Consider the following 21172-nt stretch of genomic DNA (forward strand, 5'->3'; position numbering starts at 1 on the left):
ATCGTAGATTGTAAAGTCAGTGTAAATCCGGTGCACTGACTAATCTTAGGACTAACTTATTTTGAACATATAATCATATTTATATTCCACTGTGATTACGTCACTATAAATAAGATTAGCTATATGCTCGGGATTTAATAGAAGTTTATATTAAACAAATAATCATTAAAATAAAACATGTGAGCAAAGTGATTGACCAAGTCAAAAAATGATTTCTATTCTTTTATTGATAATAAAATGAGATTACAAAGAATTTGAGTTTTAATTAGGGCATAAAACCCCAACAGTGTTGTTGGTGTATTCATTGGAGGATGTGGTGGTGGATGAGATGGGTGTGGGTTTGGATCATAATAAGGTCTAGAATGTAGTCCATAAGTCGGTTGATGAGGGGGTTGTTGAGGTGGGTACTGTGGATACTGTGGTTGTAACCCTTGATCATTTTTCCAAGATAGATTAGGGTGATTTTTCCATGCAACAGTATATGAATTGGAGTAGGTGTTGGGTGCAGGTCTTGAAAAGTTACCAATAACCTATGCCTATTCCAAATGCATATTATTTACGTTTGTTGAGCAACTAGCTGTGCTCGAGCATTGTTCATACGAATGTAGTCCCCCACAAATCTCACAACTCACAACATTTTGTACTTGCATTGCTTGTGCGACGAGGTTATTCTGCTATAATTGCTTGGTTAGAGATGCCACTTAAGCGGTCAATAAAGCAATTGAATCAACCTCTAAGACTCCTGCTACTTTCTTATTCTCACGCTTAGTAGGCCAATTAAAGTTATTCATGGTCATCTCTTCCAATAATTCATATGCTTCATTAGCGCCTTTTCTCATAAACGCTCCTCTCGATGCTGCATCTATAATTGTCCTTGTATTTCCCCCCAAACCATTGTAAAATGTATGAACCAGAAGCCACTTTTCTATTCCATGATGTGGGCATTTCCTTTGCAACTTTTTAAAACGTTCCCATGCATCATATAAAGACTCCCCATCCAGCTAATGGAAGTTATTAATCTCTCCTCTTCTTTTGGCTGACTTCGCAGGAGGAATATATTTACCAAGGAATTTCTGAGCCAAGTTTTCCCAAGTAACTATAGAGTTGGCTTGTAATGAATTCAACCAACTCTTAGCTCTGTCTCTTAGTGAAAATGGGAATAATCTTAATCTTACAACATCATTACTCACCCCGTTCATTTTGAATGTTGCAGGTAGCTCTAAAATGTTTGTGATATGGAGATTTGGATCCTCATTTGGTAACCCCCCAAATTCTACACAATTCAGTACCATCTGAATAATTGAGGGTTTTATCTCAAAATTATTTGCCTCAACAGTAGGAGGACGAATGCTTGAATGTATCCCCGTCACAGTAGGGACTACATAGCTTCTCAATGGCGGATCGGCTTCGGTTGCATTACCCATATTTGCATTGTTATTCACACCATTATTTGCATTCTCAGCCATGGTGAAATCTAACCTTTTTTTTATCTTGCCATTTTCTATGCACGTTCTCTCAATTTTAAGATCTGTCGGTATGAGTGCCTTTTGTCTACTTCCCCACATATACCAATAATTCCTGAAACAAACAACAACCTCAATCTAAATAAGTGTAAAATATAGAAACCAAATTTAAACAAAGAACAAGTCCCCGGCAACGGCGCCCAAAACTTGATTGTGAAAATATGTACGCAAGTGTACACAATCAATTCGAGTAATAAAGATGATAGAATAGAGTATCGTTCCCACAAAGAATATTTCCCAATTACCAATAATTGTTCTTTAATTTCTATTTGGCAAGCAAAGTCTAGATGAATGAATTTAATTTTAAAATTGTAAATAACTATGAACAAAAATAACTAATTAAAAGATGAAAATCACTATTAAAAAGACCTAGGGTGTTAATTTCATCAACTTTTCATTACGCTAATTTCATTAATCAGTTCAAAATTTCTTTCTTTCTATTATAATAGTAGGATAACATACATCAATTCCTATTCTTTTTCTAGATATAAGATCTCATCCTATATGCAGGTTTTATACATTTTTGTGATAAACTTAAACATATAGCAGACATTAAGCATGTAAACCTAATTACTACACAAGCCATACATGTACTTTCATCCAATATGTAACCGATGTCTATATAACAATAGAATATTCAATTCTCATATTTCGAATTTTGAATCAAAATCATAAATCAAGTAAATATTGATCAGGTATTTACTAGCATTAAGCACACATTATATAGATTAGAATAGAGAAGAAAAATCAATAGAACATCATAATTAAATTAGATAGAAATCCAAGTGACTACATTAAACCCTAGATAAAAATGTTTAGTTCATATCAGACATGACTAAATCAACAAAATAATAATTAAAAAACATAAGATTAAAAAACTTGAAGAAGAAAGAAAAAATATAAAAGTGCAGAAAAACTTTTCTAAGAACCAAAATTAGTCTCTAAAAACATAATTAAAATCTGACCTAATGACCTAATTAAACCCTAAGTTTGAATTTATAGTAAAAAATCGCAAATCTGTAGTTTTTCATAGGCGGGCTGCGACTTGGCCTTCTCTAGGTCGCGGCCAGTGTTATTTTTGAAAGGCCCTCCGAATCTGCTTATTTCTTTAGGCACCGCGACTCAAGCATCTCAAGTCGTGACCCGTGTCTTATTTGCCCCTTGCTTTAGCCTCTGACTTTCCTAGCGCTGCGACTCATAAGGGCAAGTCGCGACACTGATTTCCTTCAGTAGCCTTGTGTTTTTGACTTGCCTAGAGTCGCGACTTATAAGCTCAAGTCGCGGCTCTAATTCCATTATATCTCAATTTAAGTCTTTCAACCTTGTTTCTTTATCACAAACTAACTTTTACTTGTCCTTAGCACCATTTTGAGTTGAAAAACCACCAAGAGCTTCATTTTCCACCATTTTCTCTTCTTTTTACATTTTTCTCATGATTCTACGCACCAACCTACAACAAAGACAAACAAAAGCATAATCTTGCACTAAACACACGTAAAGACTCAAGATTACCACAAAATCACATTCTAAAACAACACTAAAATGAATTTATCACATGTACTACAGTAGGCAACGCGTCGCCTGCATGCAGGTGATGCATCACCTGTTAGGGTTTCTTGAAACCCTAAGCATCAGGCGATGCTATGCCACTTGGGTGGCGATACATCGCTACCCTCTCTGTTTTTGGACACTTCCAAAAGTCCTAAAAATTCTCTAAATGCTACCAAACTTTCTGGGAACCCTTACATACTTTCGTGCGTCACTTTGGATCCTAAATTGCATTTTAAAAGTACCTACAATTGAAACTCAAATTTCACATCTTCACTATATGAAATTTACTAAGTATTTATACCTTGCTTGTATTTTAACACTTATCTTTTGTATTTAACCAATTATAACAATAATCCACTTGGTTAAATACAAGCCTTATTCTCTAGCTTAAAACAGTTTTGGTGCATAAAATAAAGTGCCTTTTGGTTTGAATTTTACCTTAGTGAAAATACCACAAAGTCTTATTGAAATCATTAGTTTCTTACAACTTGAACCAAGTATTTCATATAATAAAACCAGTGATACCTCACACACCTCTACCACATGTTTTGTTTTTCCCACTTTCTCGCTTAGCACTATCATGGCCATGTGCTCATCTCTTTATGAACTTTCCGGGGAGAAACTCCAACTCCCATGAGAGGTGGCACCACCTCTAAGTCCACATAGGTGAAGTTCTTACAACATCTTTGCTACCTTTATAGATGCTTGTTACACTCAACTGAACTTCATTAAAAGCCCTAGGCTTAACCCTAACTCATTAGCAACCAACACTAACCGAACTTATCATAAATTTTAGTGTTGAAACTATTCACTTATCAATGACTTGTTCTTACCCATTGAACTTTTTCCCTTACTTTTTACAAGTTGAGAGTCAGGTTTCCATCATTGGTGAATCTATTATTCTAGGAGTTTTAATTCCACCCCTTTTGAAGTAGAACTTACTAACCTTCTCATAAGATGTTTTGTAAGTGGATCTGCTAAGTTCTCACTTGTCTTAACATATGAGATCGATATGATTCCACCTTGAATCAATTGTCTCACATATTCATGTCTTTCACTAATGTGTCTAGACTTTTCATTATATACACTTTTATATGCTCTAGCAAGTGCGGATTGTCTATCACAATGTATTGAAATTGTTGATACCATATCCGCAGTTAAAGGAATATCTATCATGAGAATCCTAAGCCACTCGACCTCTTTGCTGGTTTCCGCTAAAGCTATAAAATCTGCTTCAATGGTTGAGTGTGATATACACGTTTGCTTCTTGGAGCTCTATGAGATTGCACCTCCTCCAAGAGTAAACACCCAACCGGTGGTGGAGAGATTATCTCCAACTCCCGATATCCAATTAGCATCTGAATATCCTTCACGTATCTTTGGAAAGTTTGTATAGTGAAGACTATAATCTTTGGTACCCTTAAGATAACCAAAAAATCTCAATATCTTTCCAATGCTTGATACTTGGATTCCTAGTAATCCTACTAAGTTTACCAACTGCATATGCAATATCTGATCTTGTGCAATGAGAGGCGTACATTAGGCTTCCTATTGGACTTGCATATTCCAATTGAGCCACCACTCTTGTAATGACCCACTACTCTAGACTTTTGGACGATTAACGAAACTATACATACAAATCCTTAATAAAACTTACATTTGCCAAAATACCATAACTTTATTAGAAAAACTTGTAGAAATAAGAGTTACTTACATAAAATATCAAGAAGGATATGGGATCCCATTGTCTTAAAAACAAAACATAATTTAAAGTGAAAAGGAATTACATAGAAAGTGCGGAAAAAATACATGTAAAACCATAAAAAGGGTAAAACAAGACTACATCCTCGAAAATCGAACTCTCGACTCCTTGACTCCATTCACCACCGATACACATTCCCCAAGCATCCACGAATCTTACCGCCACTATAGCTATTTTCCTGCACATATAAACAAAAAGGAATGAGCCTAATGCCCAGCAAGGAAAAATCTAACACATAGTTCATATACATAAATTTCCAGAAGAAACATAAAAACTTAACATAACACTTATATCATGCACATACTATAATGGCCATTATTACTTGGGGTCCCATAGACTAATCAAGTCATATGCCCATTAGATTAGTGGGGTCCTACTAGCTAAGTAGGTCATATGCCCATAATCTATTTGGGGCTTGTTAGTCAAATGGGTCATATGCCCAAGCCTACAAACATACATATTTCATAACATATTTTATAACATATTTCATAGCATAAAACATAAGATAACATAAGCATATAACATATAGATTCTATCCTATTTTCCTTACCAAAGTTACCGGGATATGAGGACAGAGTTGGGTCTTTTGGAACACTCCTAAAACCATATATAACAGGGTGAGTAGATATGAAGAAAAAGAAATGAAAGGAATGGAAGGACTAAACCTTGAGAAAAATACTTACCAAAACCTTTTTGCTCAAGAACTTAGATTTCCTAACCAAAATAAAGACTAAGGTTAGAGGCTGAGTAGAAGACTATGAGAACTTAAAAGAACAAGTGCAGAAATGAACTAGAGTTTTGGGTTACCTTGAAGACTTGTAAGACCAATCTACACCTCAAACCAAAATACTATAAAACCTTACTTCCCAAAGTGTTTGATAAGCTTATGATGATCAAGCTTATGATATCCCAACCCAGGTGTTTACACTCTCACACTCACTTAGCACTTGCAGCCTTTGAACTTAGAGCAAAAGATGAATAATGGCTGGGTACTAGGTCCTATTTATAGAGTTTAGGAATGAAAGGATCTTAATTTTACTTGAATAAAAATAATAGCTTTTTAGGTGAAAATAATTTGAATTATTGTTCAGCAGAGGCTGAAGACTCGTTCAAAAAGATGCTGGACTTATCAAGAGGTTGAATGGCTGAATGGAAAACGAATTCAAAATGTTTCAAAATATACTGAAGGAGGCGATATATCGCCTGGGCCAGTATGCCTGAGGCTGTCGTGCATCGTCTCATGTTTTCCGTATCTACGTACTATGATATATCGCCCCCTATAGCTGCGATAAATCGGCGCATGCTGATTATTTAAACACGAAATTACACATTTTTAGCTAAATTTGAATGGAGTAAACAGCCTTGACTAAGCCCTCAACGTATTCAAAGCTACTGACTGACCTTATAACATTCAAACTTTACCCCTTATTAAATTTAATCCTCAAAATACTTAATCCTTAATCACCCATTCATAACATGTGCTTAAAATCCTATTGGTTCTTATCTAAACCTTATAGTATAGTAAATATTATCCTTAATATCAGTCATATTAATCAAACCTTAGGTTAAAATTAATATTCTTAAACTATAGGTCAAACTTAGAAAATCTATAAGTACTACTATGAGTGTCCAAATAATTCCCGGTTTGAACCAAAAATCCACAGTTACAAAGATAATACTATAAATATTATAATACTACTATCTAACTAGCTAAGTAAAGTTCTTGGACTCTACAACTTTTCCTTCATTCTTTTCAAACTTCATGTTTGAATCAAATGGTGTATGTGCCTCTTTGATTTTGAGATGACTAAATTTGTTGAGCACTTTCTCAACATAGTTGGTTTGACTCAACACAAAAGTCCCACTATTCCTTCTCACGTTGATACCTAGAATGGTATCCACCTTTCCAAGGTCTTTCATTTAAAGTTAGAAGATAGAAACCTCTTCGTTTCTATTATTCCTTTCACGTCATTACTCAAAATCAACATAACATCTACATATAGACACACAAGTATGACATAGTGACCATAAGTCTTATAGTATAAGAACTTGTCCGCATTGTTGTGTCTAAATCCATTAGAAAAAATGACTTTATCAAACTTCTCATGCCATTGTTTTGGAGCTTGCTTCAAACCATATAATGATTTGACAAGTCTACACACTTTATGTTCATTTCCTTGAAGAACAAAACCCTTCGATTGTTCCATATAGGCCTCCTCCTCGAGATCCCCATTTAGAATTGTTGTTTTGACATCCATTTGGTGAACATAAAGGTTATATATAGATTATAAGGAAAACAAAAATCTTATTGAAGTAGTTCTTGCTACCGGTGCATATGTGTCAAAGTAATCTATTCCCTCTCTTTGTTTGAATCATTTGGCTACCAACCTAGCCTTGAAGGTTTGTATGGTGCAGTCGGTATGGTATTTCTTTCAAAATACCCATTTGCACCCAATTGGTTTGGACCGCTTTGGAAGATCAACCAATTCCCAAATGTGGTTTGACATAATTGAATCCATTTCATCATTAATTGCCTCCTTCCAAAAAGTGAAGTCTCTTGAGGACATTGCTTCTTTGAAAGTTTTGGGATCATCTTCTATTTGAAGTAATATTGGATGTTTCCAAGTAACTTCCTCAATATCACCTTCAACAAGGTATAGTGTCTCTATTGGAGAACATTTTTTGCTTGGTCCCAAATCTTTGAGCCTTTTGATCCTTCTAGGCAATTGAGGTTTCTCACCAACTATTCTAGGAGTCTTCTCTTGAGGCACTCTAGTTTGAGTTGGTTCTAACTTGTTGTCATAGCATGACATGTTCTCAAAGAACTCTACCTCTCTAGATTCAATTATTACATTAGACTCCAAGTCTAATAATCCATAAGCCTTGATATTTTGGGCATAACCAACAAATGCACATCTTATAGCCCTTGTACCCAACTTGGTCCTTTTAGGGTCGGTGCTCTTCCAATAAGCAAGACACCCCCACACTTTAAGATAACCAATGTTTGGTTTCCTTCCTTATCATAACACATATGGGGAGATATTATATTTCTTCATGGGAACACGATTCAAAATATGACAAGCATATAGCAAGGCTTCACCCCTACGAACTCAAATTTAATTTTGAGTGTAATAGCATAACATTAATCATCTCAATAAATGTTCTATTTTTTCTTTCTGTTATACCATTTTGTTGTGGAGTATAAGGGATGTACATTCATGAATTATTCCATGCTCTTCACAAAACAAGTTAAATTCATTCAAAAAATAATCACCACCATTATCAGTTCTAATCACTTTAATTTTCATTTCAAGTTGATTTTCAATTTCCGCTTTATAAATCTTAAACACATCAAATGCTTCATCTTTGCGTCGAGAATTGTGCCCTTAAAGCAATTGTAGTAGACAATGGGTTTAATGAAATAAATAAATGAATTAAATTATTGTATATATGTAGCTTATGTACTATATTATTGCTAATAATATTAAGTAAATATCATAAAATCTCCAAGTTCATCTATGTGGTATCAATCTCATATTGGTATTAGAGGATCGAGATTGAGATAATGAACTAAAATAGTTCACAGTAAAATAAATTTATGGAATCTTTATATTAATTACTGCTAGTACGGTCCACTAGTATTATGAATACATGTGACCTAGATCTGGGTTACTAGTGTAGTAGGACACTTTAGTGGTGGTACTTTACATGCTGAGAGTATGTAGAACATGACCAACTATGATTTAATAATACTTGTTTAAATATCGTTTCATAGTATTATAAAACACATCAACTGATGATCATATACAAACTGATCTTAATCCTGAAGTTACTATGAACTCCTATATATGTCATTTGGTCCTTTGATTCATGCGATACAGATTGTCAGAATGATCAGGCTAAGAACTATTGTTTTGGGGACTCATTGATGTATATGGTTGGGGACATAGCTTAACAGATATGGAATCTATACCTTCTTATAGATTGAATGATGATTCCCTATTGGGTTGACTTTTGGAATTGAAAATGTTATTGACATCAAATTCATAAGCAGATTATGAATTAACCTTTATTTGTAAAGTCAATGGTACAATAGGAATCAAGATATAATTAAAAGGGTAAAACGATAATTTTATTCCCACTTAATTATGAATCATCAATAGAGGATTAATTTGTATGTAATGATTATATCAATGGACACTTTATGGTTACAATAAAATACTCAGTAAATATATGTCTTTAATTCTCAAGAGTCTAGTCTCATATTTATAGTGGAATAATCATGAGATTAATAAATATGATTATCGAATCAAAGATTTTTGGTTAATAATCTTTTATTTATTGGAGCTTGGAATTATAGGTCCATAGGTCCTTTGGGTGGCTCTATCAATACTAATCAAGTTAAGAGTTGATACAAGGGTTAAACCGTGAATGAGTTATTTGAAAAAATATTTATTCTTCGGGATAAATGTGCAATTATGTGATATTTGAGACTGCACAATTTATTATTGTGTTTGTGCAATTTTCGGAATTGTGTAAAAATAGAATAAGTTGATTTGAATAAATTATTTTATTCAAGTGTGAATAAGTAAATATGGATAGTCAAAATTAGTTTTGATTATTATATTTATTTAATTAATAATAAGATGATAATAGAAATTCAAAATTTGAATTTTGAAATTTAAGTTGTTATATTTTCCTTAAAAAGATGATACCTTATTTAGATATCTAATTATTAATTAATTAAAATAAAACACATGAAAAAATCAAAATCCCATTTTTCAAGGATAGGCCACACGCATAGGGCTTGGAGTGCTCTATGCGTGTGGCACATCTGAAGTTATCAGATATTGGTTTTTTAATTAATTAATAAAATATTTTAAAAGGGGTTTTAAAGTTGAATGTTAGATTTTGGTCTATTATCATCGTCATCATCATCATTTATTATTATAAAAGATGACTGATTTTATTATTATTATTATTATGGCAATAATGCCTATATATTCTATATGATAGTAAATAGAAAGAACAAGTTTTTAACAGAGAAGAAAAAACCATAATTTTTTTTTTTACAAAAGCAAAGTCCTTTTCTCTCTAGCCTATAATCAAAAGTCTTATGTGTTGAGAATACTTTTGATTCACAAAATTGATCCTTGTTCTCTATGTGCCCACCCACATCTTGAGGTGTAGAGAACGTCTTGGAAGATCTAGGTGTGAGTACTCTAGCAAGGATAGGAAAATCGAAATACATACGAAAAAATTCAAGGATTCTTGATAGGCTACAAGAGGTAAATCATTTCGTATTATTTTCATATACATATCATCTATATTTATTAACATATTGCATATTAAAAAATCCTCATATAAAATTGCTTATAAGAATTTTTTTGTTGTATACCATTACCACAACTTCTGCTGCGCACTAGGAATCGTTCCTAACAATTGGTACCAGAGCCATCTTTAATCCCTGCATATGTTAATTAATGTGTGGGTATCATATGCATTTTTATATTATGTGTAATATATGAATGGATAGATGTTTGTGTATGAATCGTTTATGTTGTAAAGGGTTGGTTATAATTGAGTTTTTGGGTTAGGAAAAGTTATTAAATTTTCTAGATATACAAAAATTGTAAGCCATTTTGGGGGATAGGAATTTTGCAATTTTTTTTAAATTCAGAAAAAATTGTAATGGCCCGAGCCACTGCCCCTGCAGCCGTGTGCACGCTTGCGCGCCTAGCCACCCGCATGCCTGCGCACCCAACGACCTCGTGTGCCTACACCCGCCTCCAGCCGCAGCCCAACCATGGACACACCCATTAGGGTTTGTGTCATGCAAAACCTAATGGATGTGTACTTATCCATTTGGACATGTTTAAGCCCAATATAATTAAAAGTGTTTTAATTATATATTTTGAGTTAATTGTGATGAGTCCAAATTCCAATTGGGTCTCAATAACTTGTTGGGTATTAAAACCCAAATTTTGATTATTTTAAATTGATTTAAAATAGTTAAAAGGTTATTTAATTCAAAATGGTTATTAAAATGGTAATGGCCCAAAGACTAAAAGAGAAGGTCCAATATCAAAGGAGTTGCTCTTAATTAGGCCCTAGTTAGTTTAATTATTTTTGTGTATTTTTTTGCAAGTGTTGTAATTTTCTAGAAATACCCAAAACACACAACCCATATTTATTTATTTGCTTGAACATGATTAAATTGTTTAATACTTTATCATGCATAATAAACATATTACCCACATAGTACATATTAAACATGGTTTTTTTTTTAGAAACATGCTTAGGATTGATTATATGTTTTTATTTGATAACTCATATAATTAATTTAGTCTTAATTAGTTAAGATGGTAAAAAGAGTTTAAAGTTGTTTATTTTCTTATTTAATAAAATCGTTGTATTAAATAAAATTGTATTCTATTTAAAAAGGCAAAATAAAATCTAAGGCACGATAATTTATTTTGCATAATATGATTAGTATTTATTAGAATATCATTTGGTAAAATTAATTTAATTAGTTTTACAACCTAATTGAAAAATATTGATTTTGAGAAAAACAAAATTTTTAAATAGTGAGTGGGGAGGGAATTATGACAATAAGTCCCATGGTATCCTTTATTGGTTGAACACCGAGAGGCATAGGAAGGGTCTCGTGTCGCCTCCGTTTGCGGCCTTCCTAAGGAAAGGCTTCTGAATATGTTTATTTTATCTCAAGGTTAAGTTCTCATAAGAGAATAAGATTAGTGCTGTATTTCAAGTTTGACTGACCCTAAGGCACACTCTTGAGTTAAGTCATTGATCGAAAAATAATGGGTTACACTCCGGAGATGTATCTAGGCTTTCGAGCGTGACTTGTGCATCTTGACCAAACTAAAGGTAATTCATAAGTCAAAAGGGAAAAATAAGTTTTTAAGTTTTCACTTATGGACTTGAGATCTTGTCTCAAGGTTAATTTGTGATTAGTTTGACCTACCCTAAGGTGATCCATTTATTTTCAAATTAATCTATCATGAACTAGTAAGAAATTTTTTATGTGTTATTGTATGTTTTGCATTCATGCATCATATTTACTATTCCAAATATAAAACTTATATGTATTATATGCATTAATTCATTATATTTTATTTATTCAATTTTCAGCAATATGTCCAATCCAAACCCTGTAACTACTTTACTTGCTAATGAGAAATTGATTGGTGATAACTACATGAAATGGAAATCAAACATGAACATTGTTTTGATATGTGAAAACCACATGTTTGTCCTTAATGAGGAATGTCCTGAGGAACCTGCTCTCATTGCTGCCAAAATTGTTAGAGAGAAGTATGACAATTGGATCTTATCTAACGATAAGTGTAACACCTTGGTTACTCCATGACCGTTACTGTGAGCACTGCGAGTATTCTACATAACCCGACCTACTACCTCCATTGTTCGTCCATGCTCTTTTATCATTGTCAGATTGCTTATTGTCAGGATGCCTTCTCTTCTGACCATTATTGTTGCTAGGCTGATGGCTGTTGTGGTGGTTGTTCCGACCATTCTGAGGTTTACTATGCTGTTTAGGGTCAGGCTTATGGGCCTCCTCCTTACTAACATTTTCCTAAAGTCGTTCTACTTCTATAGCCGTTTCTAGAACATCAGCATAAGTAGTAGTTTCAGGATTTGCTAGCTTAACCCCTTACTCAATCTTTGGTCCAAGCCCTCTAACGAACTTGGTAACCCTCTGAAAGTCAGTTGGAACCAACTCTGGTGCAAACTTGGCTAGTCGGTCAAACTGCCGAGCATACTCTACTACCGTTAAGTTGCCCTGCTTCAGACTAGTGAACTCCTCGACCCTTGTAGTGATGATTGCCGAGTTGTAGTACTTCTTGTGGAACAGCTCCACAAATCTTGTCCATGTCATGGTGGTGACATCGTGAGTCTACTGTACTAGGTCCCACCATATTCTAGCATCCTTCTTTAGCAGAGATGAAATGCAGGATATGAGGTCCGCGTTGCTGAGATTCATGTGCGCTAGGATTGGCTCTACATTTCTGAGCCATTCTTCCGCCTCGAATGGGTCGGTTGTCCCTTCAAAGTTTGGAGCGTGTTGCTTACGAAACTGCTCATAGATTGGCTCCATGTTAGAACTGGGTAGGGCGCAGAGTTTTCCATTGGAAATCCACCATAAGGACTTACTTGTTGGGGTGCCATTTGCTGAGGCTACGGTTGAGGCTGAGTCTAAGTCTATGGCTGCGGCTGGGCCTGTTGTCGCTGTTGCTGCAACAATTCCTCCACTTATTGTCGTAGCCTGACAATTTCTGCAGTGTTGTCAACTGGTGGCGGCGGTGCACTTTGGTTAGTAGCAACAGTGGTAGCACGCGCTCCCCTTCTGCGAACTGGAGGGGCTACATTAGTTTCTTGAGCGACACTGGAGGCATCAGTATTGGTGCGTGCAGAACTCCTGAGCGACATCTTCAACAGAGTTCTAACAGTCGATAAAAACATGTTAGAACTTAACCTAATAGGCTCTAAAACAAAACTTAGGCTAAGCAAACATAACTCAGACCTACTAATTATGATTTCTTATGAATAATTATATAAACCTTCTTTATAATTAGGGTGTGTTTCTATACATAGAAAAATAAGCCATCTTTATTATTTTCTAAGTCTGTTTCTAATCATCCTATATGACTTAATTCTCAGGCTCGAAACTCATCGTTGTTCCAAAGTTAACCATATTGAGGGAGGGCTGGGATCAGTAAAATCGTTCCCACTACTATGGCCCCCTAACTCTCAATATAGAACCCGGTCCATTGATTTGTATCCACCCTCACCGAACTTGGTCATTATTTATTATGATTGTAAAAAAAAAATCAAACTCATACATGTCATTAAAAAATAACAATAGTATTCATCTGGGAAAAGGTTTTCACTAAGTACAATCGTAAATGCAAAGATAATAAATAAATAAATAAACTAATCTAAAAATCAGGATCTTCTACATCTGACCCTTCATCTAACATATCATCATCTATCTCCTCATAATCATCATTATCTTGAGCCTCAAAATTTCCTCGAGGAAGATTCGTAAAGATTCTATGTTTTTGCTCATTAGTGAATTGAAATTCCATCTTAGAGGTGAACCTAAGTATGAGAAAATAGTATCTCATAGCTACTGGTAATTCATCTTCATCATCTATAGTCTCCCATATTTCTTCTAAAGTTGCAATTACAGAAGGATAATCTTTAAAAAGCCTAATTACTAAAACATATTGCTCCGTAGCTCTCATCATGATTTGCTTAGTTGTTTGGAGGTGAACTATCTCCTTGTGGAATAAGAGTAATCTCCGAGTGATTCTTTCTAACACTCCTACTGTATTCCTTGGCTGTCTAATTCCTTTCAAGGTAGTAATGGCTTGAATATCCTCATAGGTCAAGGCTCCATCCATTCTTAACTGAAAACATAAGGGCTAAAATGTTAGCTAATAACATAAACATAATAACTATAACATAAACACTTACATTGGCGGTAAGATTCGGAGCTTGAGCCTGTGTATCAAGGGGAACTTCATGCAAATGAACCGTTGCTCTGATACCAACTGTAATGACCCAACTATTTCTAAGACCCTGAACCATTAAAACTACTAGACATAGCTACTACTATTTGGATACAAACACAAGAAATAACATAACTTTATTGAAAACCCAAAATATTGTACCAATAAAAAATAAGATAAAAAAAAAAAATTAAATAAAATATGCTTTAGTATGGGATCCCATTGTTTATAAAACATAAAACATAAACTTTAATTCAATTGTTTAAAAACTAAATAACGTCATCCTCGATCGACACGCAGTCTATTCATCCTTAACACACAAGCCAAGCTGCCAAGAATCCTTCCGCCTTCCATAATCATTTTCTTGCATCACACTAAAAATAAAGGAATGAGCCTAATGCCCAGCAAGGAAAATCTACTATAACATAAATCATAAGCATAAGACTATATCATAAACGTACACTATAAAACATATGACTATAAAAAAAATATATCGTATAGGACTACAATATTAATGGCCATCATAAATTCTTGGGGCTTGTTAGCTAAGCAAGTCATATGCCCATAAATTTGTGGCGCTTGCTAGCTAAACAAGTCATATGCCTAAGGACTATAAAACATATTCTTGGGGTTTGTTATCTAAACAAGTCATATGCCCAAGGACTACAAGACATATTATACATATACATATCATAACATCAACATATCATAACGTAAACATATCATATAAGCACATAAAATCTATCATATTTTCCTTACCAAAAGCCGGGATATTTGGGAGTAAAAACGAGATTAGAACACTCCTATAAACCAACAGTAAAAATGGTGAGACTCTAAAGAAAAGAGATGAAAATAGCACTAAACCATCCAAGAAGAAACTTACCAAGAAGAACCTTAAGTTTCAAGAACTTAAATACCTAATCAAGAATCATAAACAATAGTTAGGTTTTGAAAAAAAAAACTATAGAATCATGAAGAACTGAACTTAGGGATAGGAATACCTTGAATGATATTATGGATTGGTCTAATCTTAATACTAAAATCACACTAAATCTCACTTCCCAAGTGTTTAGAAAAGCTTAGAATAATAAAGCTTTTATCCCAAACCCAAGTGTATCTCTCTACAGTAACACTAGCACCTTGGAGGCTCTGATCAAATGCTTGAAGAATGAAGAAAATGGCTGAGTACTAGGTCCTATTTATAGAGTTCAAGGAGTGAAACTAATCTCTTTTAATTTGAATAAATAAAATAAAAAATATTTGAATTTTCGTTCAACTGACGGCCAGAACTCGGTCAAAATCGTTTAAAGGAAGGTCTAAGTGGTTAAGGGTAGTTTTCAAAATTAAAAACCAAACTTTCAAAAAAATCCATCTTGGAGCCGATTTATCGACCCCCATAGGCGATATATCACCTCCCCCTATATCCCCGATCCCCGTTCGATCATTTGTGCAAAGTCGACGTGTTTTCCGTATCTTCCGTAGGCGATATATCGGCCCCTATACTGAGATATATCGACATACGTTGATATATCAAACACGTATTTGCACATTTTCAACATAATTTGAATTTGATAAACAGCTTTGACTGAGTCATAATACGACCCTAACAACTACTGGAAGGTTTTAGAGCTTCTAGATCTTTCTTTTATTAAAACTATTCATCAAAAATACTTAATTCCTTAATAATCATGATCATGACAAGTGTCATGCTCTTATTGGCTCTATCTAAACCTTAGGTTATAATAAATATATATCTATGACCAACAATATTAATCAAACTTTATGTTATAATTAATATTTTTAAACTATAGGTTAAACTTATAAAATCCACAACTATTGCTATGAGTTTCCAACTAAGTCCTGGTTTGAACAAAAATCCACGGTAACTAACATACTGCTAACTAATACAAACTACTAATATTATCTAGCTAGCTAAGTAAATATTCCAGGACACTACAATTAACCCCCTAGTTCCTCCGAGAAACTCCTTGGCCGTGATGGTCAAGCAGCCGCATATGTACACATCACCAACTAAGCTTTCCACTCAAGGGTGGGTGAGATTTTCTTTCCCTTTACCTGCACCACATAGCACCCATGAGCCAAATCCCAATAAGAAAGCTCATTACTGCATGTAAATAATATCAAATGATGATCACGATAATCATACAGAGCTTATAGCCCTGAACAGATGAATGAATATCACTTTGAGTTTCCGTTAACCATGATGGGGCTTTTAGCCCTAATCAGATGAGTGACTGATGGGTAGTCACTAGCTTAAATAGATGAGTGACTGATGGGTAGTCACTAGCGTAAACAGATGAGTGACTGATGGATAGTCACTAGCTTAAACAGATGAGTAGTCACTACGGGCTCAACACCCATAGCCATGTGACAAAGCAGTCACATGGGCCTTCTGGCCCTGGCTCTAAGTGACTAGCCATAGGCTAGACAAGCGCATTTAGTTTTCATCGAACTTGAGGTCAATCCGGTATTAATGCTCACTATGAATCATTCCATGCAGATGTCGATTAGATCTAATCTTTGTCGGCTTGCGTTAAACATGCTATGGCCGCCCTTGACTTATTAGTCAATACCATGTGATTACTGCTCAGTACTACTGCCGAACTTGAGTAGTGAGTCACAACTTCATAGTTAATACTGGCACCATTTCCAATTCTGACTAATTAGTCAGTGCCATGCACAAGTGAGCAAGATTTTCTAAGCATTTGATATGCAATCAATGTCCACATTTAAACACTCAACATGCTTCATGAATAACCATGCATGTCACATATGGGGTGCAGTTTTCTTACCTCTGGTTCGAGCGAGAATTAGTAAAATAACGAACCTTGAGAACGATCAACCTTTTAGTTCCTAGACGATCACCTGGTCATAATCAATTATGGGATTCCATCAATAAAGTGAATCACAAAAGGTTCCCGGACCAAAACCTAGCCTCCGAGACATCAAATCCTTCTAAATCGGGTAGTAGGAACGATCCCGAGGCCTAAGGTTTGAATCCCCACGACAAAACATCATTTTGGCCAAAATGACACTAAGGGTCGCGGCCCTACACCACCATGTCGTGGCCCACCTCCTCAAACAGAAGCGGCCACACTCCACTCCCCCAACACGTGCCGCAGCCCAACGACCCCCTTCAGCTCACCCTTCCTCTTCAACAAGCTTGGGCCGCGATGCTCAAGAATAGAGCTGGGACCCCACTTGAAATTCAGCCAAAAACCCCAGTTTTTCCCCTTCGAACTCATTTCAAGAACCCATTAAAACACTCCCAATATCACAAAGCAAAGCCACCAACTATTACCACAACTTATTCACCATATAACCAACAAAATCTAAGCCTTAAACCAATCAAAACCTCATCAAATTCCCATTCAATGATCAAAACTCCAATCTCAAAACTAACACAAAAACAGGGCAAGGAACCATAAACTTGAACTAAAATCTTACCTTAAGCTTGAATTGAAACCTCTTCAATGGATGAACACTAGCCTAAGACCTCAAGCTTCAATCTCCAACTTTGAATCCCCAAACTTGCTTCAAAATCCAAAGGAAGGAGAAGGGAAAGAGATGATCATGAGGGAGGTTTGAAAGAGCTCTATTTTGGTTCTGTTTCCTACAACCATCCCTTTAATATACCCTAGGTCAAATGACCAAAATACCCCCCATGCCTAACTCACCTCTTAACAGCCCCCAAGGGCAAAACTGTCCTTTCCCGCCGATCTCATCAATCATAATTAACACTCTCCAATTCCCACCATACTCAAACACTAGTTAAATCATATCCCGTTACCCTTTAATTCTCGGCAGCGCTCTAATCACCAAATTACCCCGAGACTTACCCCGAGCCCCGAACTTAAACCTGTTATGACCAAACCGCTAACTTGCACTCAAAGATCGTCTCATGCCGAATGGCTCGAACAAATCCACATTATTATGTGGCCTCAAAAAATGATTCACTAACATGCATGAAAATACACAATTACGCCCTCAACGAGCCAAATTACCAAAATACCCCTATAATGAAATGTGGACCCACATGCATGCATTTAACATCATATTATAATATAATTCACATAAACATGCACATAATCATTTAATGGCATAATAAATCAATTATGGCCCTCTCGGCCTACTTATCCAACCATTAAATCACATTAGGGATTTTGGGGCATTACAATAAGGCCAAATGTTATATGCTTGCTAGTATGAGCGATGTGCTCAGAAAGAAGTTTGAAACTGTTAAAACAACCTATGAGATTTGGGAATCTCTACAAGCTATGTTTGGCCAACAATCTGATAATTGCAGACATGATGGTACTAGAAGCTTCGTGAATATGAAAATGAAGAAAAATGTTTCTGTCAGAGAACATGTCCAAGACATGATCAACATATTGCACGATGCAGAATTCCATGGTGCGACCATTAATGAGAGAACTCAAGTAAATGTGATACTTAAATCTCTCACACCAGCTTTTGCGGCATTCACTACCAACTATGTTATGAACAAGTTGGAGTACAATATGACCCAACTACTGAATGAGTTGCAAACTTTTGAATCTCTAAACAAAAGTTCCACCAAGGTTGAGGAGGAAAATGTTGCTGAAACCAAGCCTTCCACTTCAAATGGTAATTCAAAGAAGAGGAAGGGTGGCCAAGGAAAGGACAGGAAAAAGGACAAACAACTAGAGAAGACCAACAAGTCTTCCAAGAAGAATAATTATGCAAAGAACTCCAAAAAGAAGGCACTGAAAGGAGCATGCTTTCATAGTGGAGTTGGAGGTCATTGGAAAAGGAATTTTTCTAAGTACCTGGCTAAACTAAAAGATAAAAAGAAGGGTAAATTTGATTTACTTGTTTTAGAATCTTGTTTAGTGGAGGGTGATTTTCATCTTGGATAGTTGATTCCGAAGCCACTAGCCATGTATGTTTTTCTTCACAGATTCTTAGTACTTCAAGGAAGTTGACTCATGGAGAGGTGACCATGAGAGTTGGAAGTGGATAGGAGATCTAGACAGTTGAAGTTGGAAAAGCTCACCTAGATTTTGATAATAATAAATTTATTGTATTGGACAATGTTTATTTTATTCCTGGATTTACTAAAAAAATTAATTTCCTGATCAAAATTGCATGACCAAGGTTTTAATGTTTCTTTTAATAATAATAATTCAATTGTTATTTTGAAATATGGTTTTGACATTTGTTCTGCAAAGTCTGAAGGTGGACTTTACAAGCTAAAGTCCAATATCGAGTATGTTTATAATTCTGAATGAATTAAAACAACAAATCCTAGATCTATTAAAAGACAAAAGACAAATTCCGATAGTGAAACATATCTATGACATTTGAGATTGGGACATATTGGTCTAGACAAAGTTAATAGAATAACAAAGGATGGTCCTTTAACAGAACTATCATTTGGTTCTCTCCTAGTCTGTGAATCTTGCTTAGAAGGCAAAATGACCAAGAGACCTTTCTCAGCTAAAGGTTCAAGAGCCACATAACCACTTCAACTTGTACATACAGACTTTTGTGGTCCACTAAATTTCCAAGCTAGAGGAGTTTATGAATATTTCATCACTTCCATTGACAATTATTCAAGATATGGTTACCTATACTTAATGCAAAGGAAATCCAAAACCTATGATAAGTTTAGGGAATTCTGAGCAGAAGCTGAAAAGCAATTAGGTAAATCATTGAAAGTACTTCGATCAGATCGAGGTGGAGAGTACTTGGATTATGAATTTGAGGACCATTTGCGTGATCATGCAGTTCAATCCCAACTCACTGTACCTGAAATGCCACAACAAAATGATGTTTCAGAAAGACGGAACATAATCTTATTATATATGGTTAGATCGATGATTAGTTTCACATCACTGCCTTTGACATTATGAGGTTATTTAATAAATTGTGCTCTATACATACTCAATGTTGTTCCATCTATGTCTATTAAGAAAACACCATTGGAATTATGGAATGGTACTAAACCTAGTTTACACCATTTTGGTATATGGGGTTGTTCTGCACATGTGCTTAAAGGAAAGACTGAGAAGTTGGAATCACGCACTGAAGTGTGCATGTTTGTAGGATATTCCAAAGAAACAAAAGGTGGTATATTTTATAGTCATAAAGATAACAAAATGTTTGTATCTACGAATGCTACTTTTCTAGATCATGACTATATAAATAACCACAAACCTCAAAGTAAAGTCGTACTTGAGGAAATGGTTTCGAATAAACAAGACCAATCACCAGCAATGGCAAGAGAAAAATGACCAGTGGATATCGCCAGTTCTAGTCAGAACAATAGAGAGCTTCGTCGTAGTGGGAGGGTTGGTAAACAACCAGTACGCTATGAACTTGAAGTTCATATGCTTGTGTCTGACACAAACAAAGATGATCCATTGACTTATAGAGATGCAATGAAATATTCTGACAAAGAAAAATGGCTAAACGCCATGGACCTTGGAATGGAATTGATGTATACCAATTCTACTGGACTCTTGAAGATCCATTTGAAAATGTTAAACCTATTAGTTGCAAATGAATATTCAAGAAGAAGAGAGGAGCTGATGGGAAAGTAGAGACTTTCAAAGAAAGGATAGTAGCAAAAGGCTACACACAGAAAGAAGGAGTTGATTATGAAGAAATTTTTTCATCTGTGGCCATACTCAAATCCATTCGCATAATTTTATCCATAGTTGCATACATGGATTATGAGATTTGGCAAATGGACGTCAAAATAACTTATTTGAATG

The 21172-nt window shown here is 35.0% G+C and overlaps 1 non-coding gene across 1 annotated transcript; it reads left to right on the forward strand.

The window, feature by feature from the left end:
- The first annotated feature begins 927 nt into the window (after positions 1 to 927).
- LOC133833641 (small nucleolar RNA R71) lies at positions 928 to 1034 on the forward strand. The gene has a single exon (XR_009893010.1). It is a non-coding gene; the product is annotated as a small nucleolar RNA R71 (small nucleolar RNA).
- Positions 1035 to 21172: the final 20138 nt, after the last annotated feature.

Source organism: Humulus lupulus, chromosome 4 (assembly GCF_963169125.1).
Source record: "Humulus lupulus chromosome 4, drHumLupu1.1, whole genome shotgun sequence".
NCBI classification, from domain to species: domain Eukaryota; kingdom Viridiplantae; phylum Streptophyta; class Magnoliopsida; order Rosales; family Cannabaceae; genus Humulus; species Humulus lupulus.